Source organism: Triticum dicoccoides, chromosome 5B (genome assembly GCF_002162155.2).
Source record: "Triticum dicoccoides isolate Atlit2015 ecotype Zavitan chromosome 5B, WEW_v2.0, whole genome shotgun sequence".
Lineage (NCBI taxonomy): Eukaryota > Viridiplantae > Streptophyta > Magnoliopsida > Poales > Poaceae > Triticum > Triticum dicoccoides.
The window spans coordinates 132,918,081-132,925,588 of NC_041389.1; positions in this window are offsets into that span (position 1 = coordinate 132,918,081).

The window sequence follows — 7,508 nt, forward strand, 5'->3', positions numbered from 1 at the left end:
GATTTCTAAAAAAACCGTACAGTTTTCCGTAGAAAACCGGCGGCGGATCCGGTGAACTACCTCGTCGGCAGGGTCGACGGGCGGCGGGACGACGGCGGCGGCGGGCGGCGGCGTGGTTGGGTGGCCGCAAGGATCGGCGGCGCGGGGCTCCGGTGGTGCGGGCGGGAGGCGGCAGCGGCCAAACTCGCGGCGGCGGCTGGCGGCGGTAGCGGGTCGGGGGCTGGCGGCTAGGGTTTGGCCGGGGCCGGGCCTTCGGCTTATAAGGCCGGCCGGGTTGGAGTGTCCAGGTCGAACACGACCCGTTAGGTCGGTAACTTTTTTTTAAATATTTTTGCACGCAGAAAAATAAATGAAAGAAATACTAAACGGACTCCAAAAATCCTGAAATAAAGTTTGCCCGTCCTCTAAAAATATAGCGGACAAATTGAACATTTATTTGGACCTCTAGTGCAATTTTGAAAAACGCATATTTTTCCTAATTCAAATAAAATAGCGATAAAACTCCGAATAAAATTCTTATTTGATTTTAATATTTAACCTTCAATATTTCTTTATTTTGGGAAAGTCATTTTATCCCCTCTCTGTTATTTTTATAAAATAAATATTCGAGGAGAAAATAATTAAAATCAAACGATCCTCTTTTCAAAATTTGAGAAAAACTCAAATATGAAAATAACGAAATTCCCAACTCTCTTCGTGGGTCCTTGAGTTGCATAGAATTTCTAGGATCAAGCCAAAATGCAATAAAATATGATATGCAATGATGATCTAATGTATAACATTCCAAATTGAAAATTTGGGATGTTACGGTGACGTGTGGGCACAAGTCGGACTAGTCTAGCATATGACACGGTGGATGGCTCGGTCTCACTGGCCATGTAGCGTTGGATGCTAACCGGATAATATGGACTCGGAAGGATCTGGTCGGATTCGATGTAGTCGAATCCGAGTCGAGATAAGGTCCGAGTCGGATAGACCCAACTATGAGATGCAACGATATGTCATCTTGGAGTCTCTAGTACAACATATGTTCTATGTCCTAAGACCTAAACTGACGCATGTACTCGGGATGGTGACAGACTTACTTTGGGCCTACCAAACGCTACTCCATGACTGGGTAGTTACAAAGGTAGGTTTCGGGTTTGTGCAGTCCCATGCTGCAAGACATGATCGAGCAAGATGGGATTTGCCCCTCCGAACAGGAGAGATATACTCTAGGGCCCTCATGCGATCCGACTAGGATAAGCATGGCCATGCGACAAGGATTATAAGATAATCCAATTTGTGGTCGGTATCACTTAACAAGAAAGAGGTTGGGCTAGCACAAGGATGACAGTCTCGCCTTGAGTCCGACAACATATATCGTGATGCCAAGGGAACAAAAGTGTGACACATTATACAGGTTCGCCTAACCAGCTTCATAGTCTGCTTGGTGGTCGGCACGCCTTGCTAGAGGCCGCTACCAACCGTGCAGGTCGGAGGTGATCCGAACTGTGACCAAGCCGAATTTAACCTAAGGGGGCACGCGCTTAAGGGAAGGAACCTACGAGGTCGGTTCAGAAGACACTGGTCGAATGTGATCCGAGCTGGACTTGGAACGCGACCAAGTAGACTTTGGGCTTTTGGATCCGTGCAAGGCCCAAGTGTTGAGCCCACGACGGATGCCTATAAATAGTGGAGGTGCGGCACACTTATGGAGTTGATCGCTTCGGCGCCGTCATTAGGACTTTGCATGTGTTGCAACTAGCCACCTCCACTCGGCGCCGGTTGTGTGATCGGACCTAGCAGTCCGCCGCACAACGTTCCTCCTGCACGCGCAGATACCGTTAGAGGCGGTGCACTTGCGCCGCTCCAGCGAACCTGTTCGCGGGATCCGATCGGCTACGTGGGAGACCGGCAAGGAGGAGACAACTCCGGGAATGCAAGGCGACTCCGGGAACACGCTGCCTCAACTCTACTTCCGTTGCACGGCACTGCGCCTCTAGTGCTATATAACGATCTATGATCCATCTCCCGTGGCATGTTCTTGGTTGTTCTGCACGTAGGAAATTTTAATTTGCAGGCGACGCACCCTACCGTAGATCCCAACAGTGGTATCAGAGCCTCTGCTATAGGATGTGAGAACCCGGGAATTATTTCCAGACCCTTCTGTGTATATTTGTCAATCCAGGATCAACTTGACAACATAGCAAAATGGTATCATTGCAGAACATTAAAATAAGTATAAATTTAATAACTCTTGCCACAAGGCATACATACTGAAATGTCTCAGGACATTTATTACAATCAGAAACACAGCGGAATATATAACGCGTAGCAACTCCATCTCAGGCACAGGTAGTCGACGTAGTCAACGTGTTCTCACTCCTCAGGATGATCATAATAATCGTAGTCGACGCCCTCGTCTTCATAGATCTCTGTTGTTCAACAAAAGTATTGCCATGAGTACATTATGTACTCAACATGCCTCCCACGGGGAAGGACATATTATCTACATGTGGCTTCAAGGAAGGCTGTATGGCTCGTTTGCATAAAGCTAATTTTGTTTGACAAATAAAGTAGTTGGATAAAAGAAGTTTTAGATGAAAACATGTTTTATCTCCAGAATAACTTTCATCAAGTGAGGATCCTCGATCAACTCACGTCCTTCATAGGTTTCAAGAATAGGGGCAAAGAGGGAATAAGCAAGACAAGTCCTGTACGTCAAGAAAGATTCATGTGTTGTTCATTACCGTGGACACGTCTATTCGAATAGTTTTCCACTCTGCAGAGGTCGTACACTTTACCCACATGACACAATCTCGTCTCGATGCCACTAGTGGCCGCTGGTATAGTACACCATTTGGTATGCCGGCACAGAGATTGTGACGAGGTGTTTGGACTAGATTCCCCAAAGTTGTGACATGCCCATCGGGTCTGGCACACGGAACTGAGAGTACATCCTCAAACTGGTCCCCCCATATGTGCCGAGGATACTCCCCGCAGGGCAGCTATCCCATCTGCGGTACGACGACATCGACACCTAAGGCTGACTAGCTTACTTGACCAAGCCAATGCCCATATAGCATGTGGTTGTACTGTTATCACAATCTTCAAATCCAAGACTTATTAGGCCTTATGCGGCACGGATGACTGATTGCCCCCTTCAACTCATGAAGGGCGGCCAATCGCTCCTTCAACCCTTGATTCAGTTGTCGCCCGCGCTAGTATTCAGATGGTAAGTTTCAGCCAGAGTAGAAGAGGATAGAGAAGGTCAACAAGGGCCAACTGGCATAGCTCATCGTTAAGTTTCAACTGTCAATGACTTAGAGGTCATTCAACAAAGCACCTATAGGGTGATAAGCATGGCTAAACATTTCTACTCTACTGGAATTATGTACTTCTACTCAGGTGTCAAGTAAATAGGCGACAAGCGGATCAGGGTAATGTGTCAATTGACACGCTAGCTACGAGAATTAAAATAGCATGCATATAGTAACAATAAAAACTCAATGCAATTTTGTAAACCATATGATAAGTACGATCAAGAAGGAGGCATGCCTTCGTTGTCGAGTCCCCCGTTTCCGTCCTCCTCGTAGTGTTCCTCTCCCGTACCATCGCTTCCTACTCGTAGTAACGGCGAAGCAAAATAAATAACAAGCAATAAAATCCAAATAACATCCAAATGAAATAGAAATATAGAAAGGATTGGTAGAAAGATCTGGTTGGATATGGAAATTTCAAACGAGGTAGATCGATTGAAAATGAGTAGAGGAATTGAATAGATTGGTTGGGTATAGGTTTATCATGGCTAAGTAAGACTTGTCCATCATAACTATCGTTCTAAATCGTATTGTCTAACTAAACTTTACTAGTGCCCAATACAAATACTTCGGTTAACTATATAAATAAATGAATGACATGGCATGACACAAAATATAACTATCCTATGCATTTGAACAACTTGGCTCAACGTGGCACGCGACATACAATATTTAACCACAATAAATATTTAGATAAAATCCAATATTTATAATGGTTAAAACATCAACTAGAGAATTTAATAAAATCAACCAAGCTATTTCCTAAACAAACTAGTTAGGTTACAAAACATCATTCGATACTAGCACGGTACTAAAGAAATGCTAAAACATAATATACTCAAAGCATATAGCATCCAATTAAAATAAACTAGATACATATGCAACAAATGGATCAACAATAATCTAGTCATAGCACAGTCAACTCTTGTAACAAAAAAAATCATCACATGTTATGCCTCACAACATAATCCGATAAAAAATTAAACAACAACAAAATAATTGTATCGGAATTAAACTAAAATATAAATATTTCTACGCATGGCAATATTGTTCCATATGCACGCACATGTCTATGTACTATAAAAATTCCAATTGTATCATCATGCGTCACTAATTTAAATAAGCCAAAATAAATTCTACAATATTCTAAAATATTCTAGAATCACTCAACAATATTTAGGACATACTCTAAGCATGCTACGGACATGACAAATAAAACACAAACAGTGTTGCACGGTTATTTACACAAAACATCATATGCACTTAAAAAAACAATCATAATTCTACACCTACTCTATAAAAAAAAACATCCACTCGTTCCTAATATCAACAAAATCATCCTATAGGTTAGGATTGGTTTTGGGTCACCGAGTAGTTGTCGAAGGTGGAAATATTGGTGTAGAACGATCGCCGGTGCGCGTCGTTGTTGTTGAACTCTGGTGATGAAGAGACGATGACGTGTGACGTTTCTGATGACGAAGGAACACCAGGGCGTGGATGGACACGACGAACGGTCAACGGGTGACGGTGGTCTCGCTCTCCAATGGTGGCAGCCGCATGGCGCAGTTGAGCGCGCGGCCAACGACAGCAAACAGACGGGAAAAGATGTCTAGGAGGTAGAGTGAGGCGAGGGAACTTGTCTAGTAGAAGGAATTTGGATGGGTTGCTCACCTTAGGCGACAGTAGGCGAAGAACAGTGCAGATGGGGCTGTGATGCGGGGAGGATTACGAGAGTCTGGAAAGGAATTGGAGAATGGGATAAGAGGGCTTTTATAGAGGTGGTCCTGGTGCACGCCATGACGTGAACAGTCTGTCCAATGGTAGCCGGAGGAGGGATATTAGGAGGTGAATGCCATTGTTGGGCCAATAACTTCATCAGTTACTTGCATGAGATTAAGTGCACCATGAGTGGAGCCATCAGACTGAACGGACTCATCGTTGAGTGGGGAGTAATTCTTGTGTTGATGACGAATGGAAACGGTGAAGGGATTGATGGGATTTGATGGGAAAAGAAGAGGCAGCGGCCATGGCGTTTCTTCTCTGTGTAAGTGTAAAGGTACGTGCACGTGCGTGCGGAAGGAAGGAGGAGAGCCGAGCCGCTCGCTCGCTCACTCGGCTGGGCCGCTGGCCTGCTGGCTGGGCCTTGGGCCAAGTTTCTTTGGTGGCTGGACACTTAGGAAGAAGAAAAAAAATATTGTCTTCTAAAAAAATAGAGAGAAGAGATGGCTCAGTGCATACGTGAATGTGTGTGACCAATTTTGGTGCATACGTGCCATAGGCTAACAATAGCTAGGCTAGGATGCACGTATTGGTTCAAGGACCAATAAAAGAGAGAGAAACTAAAAGAGAGAGAGAAAAGGAAAATCAATATAATATAATATCGATTTCTTTTATAAGGATTGCTACAAGAGGAACAAAAACAAAAGACAACTTAAAAGTCTTTCAAGAATCCAAGAAATCCAAGTAACAAAATAGGCAAGAAGAATTTAAATGAAACACTACGGACGAGTAAATCTACTCAGGTAATTATGGAAAATATTTTCCACCTGACATATGCTAAATTAATTCCAAATGACTTGGAAATAATTTGAGCAACTCCAAAACAAAATACATAATATAAGATTACGTTGCAACATCACTTGGCTTAGAAAAAAATTGAACTCTAAAAAAAATCAGGATGTTACAACTCTACCCCCCGTTACAAGGAATCTCGACCCCGAGATTCAGAGCTAAGAGAAAAGATTTGGGAACTCCTCCCTGAGGTCGTCTTCTCGCTCCCAAGTTGCTTCCTTCTCGGTGTGATTGTTCTGCTGCACCTTGTAAAGTTTGATCACCTTTCTCCTAGTGGTTCGTAACTGCTCATCAAGGATCTTAATAGGATACTCTTCATATGTCAGGTCATCCTTGACTTCTATGTCGTCCAGTGAAGTCTTTTGCACCTCTTCCTCAGGTTTCTTAAACACTTCTTCAACTATGACACATGGAAAACATTGTGCACATTTGACAACTTCTCTGGGAGTGCTAGCTGATAGGCTACCTCTCCACGTCGAGCGGTAATCCCAAACGGACCAATGTGTCGAGGTGCTAGCTTACCCTTGATTCCAAATCGACGCATTCCATGTAGTGCAGATACCTTCAGGTACACATCATCTCCTATCTTGAATGATATGTCATGGCGACGTTTATCCGAATAAGCCTTCTGTCTAGACTGGGCCGCCTTCAACCTTTCTTGAATCATTTTCACTTGCTTGTCCGCCTCTTCCAACGTGTCAGGATCAAACACTTGGTTTTCACCTACTTCATGCCAGTTAAGAGGTGTACGACACTTTTGTCCATATAAAGCCTCATGGAGCCATCTTTATACTTGCTTGATAACTGTTGTTATAAGAAAACTCGGCATAAGGAAGACTCTTATCCCAACTGCGCTGATAAGTCAAAGCACAAGCTGGAAGGATGTCTTCAAGAATTTGGTTTACCCGTTCGGTCTGTCCATCTGTCTGTGGCTGATATGTTGCACTGAAATCCAACTGAGTTCCCAGAACCTCATGTATTTTCTTCCAGAACCTTGATGTAAACTGAGTACCTCGATCTGACACTATCCTCTTAGGAACTCCATGTGCACAAATGATTCTTGCCATATATAACTCTGTGAGCTTCTCTCCACCATAGGTAGTCTTTACTGGAATGAAATGAGCTGACTTTGTCAATCTATCCACTATGACCCAAATAGAATCAAATCCAGAAGATGTCCTTGGAAGGCCCATGGTAAAGTCCATTCCAATTTCTTCCCATTTCCACACTAGAACCTTAAGTGGTTGCAGTAGTCCTGCGGGCTTCTGATGCTCCGCCTTGACCCTTCGACACACTATGAAACATACTCAGCGATTTCTTGCTTCATACTCGACCACCAAAAACTACCCCGAAGATAATTATACATCTTTGTACTTCCAGGGTGTATTGAGTATGCTGAGTCACGAGCTTCCTTCATGATCGTGTCCTTGATCTCCTTTTGGTCTGGCACCAACAAATGGTCTCGAAACCATATGCTTCCATTCTCATCTTCTCTATAGTCGGGTGCTTTGCCCAATTTGATTTTCTCATGAATCTCTACAATTCCCTTGTCCTCTTTCTGCGCTTCTCGCACCTGATCTTGGAGAGTAAACTTAACCTCTAAACATATCACCATTTTCTGCAAGGCTCACATAA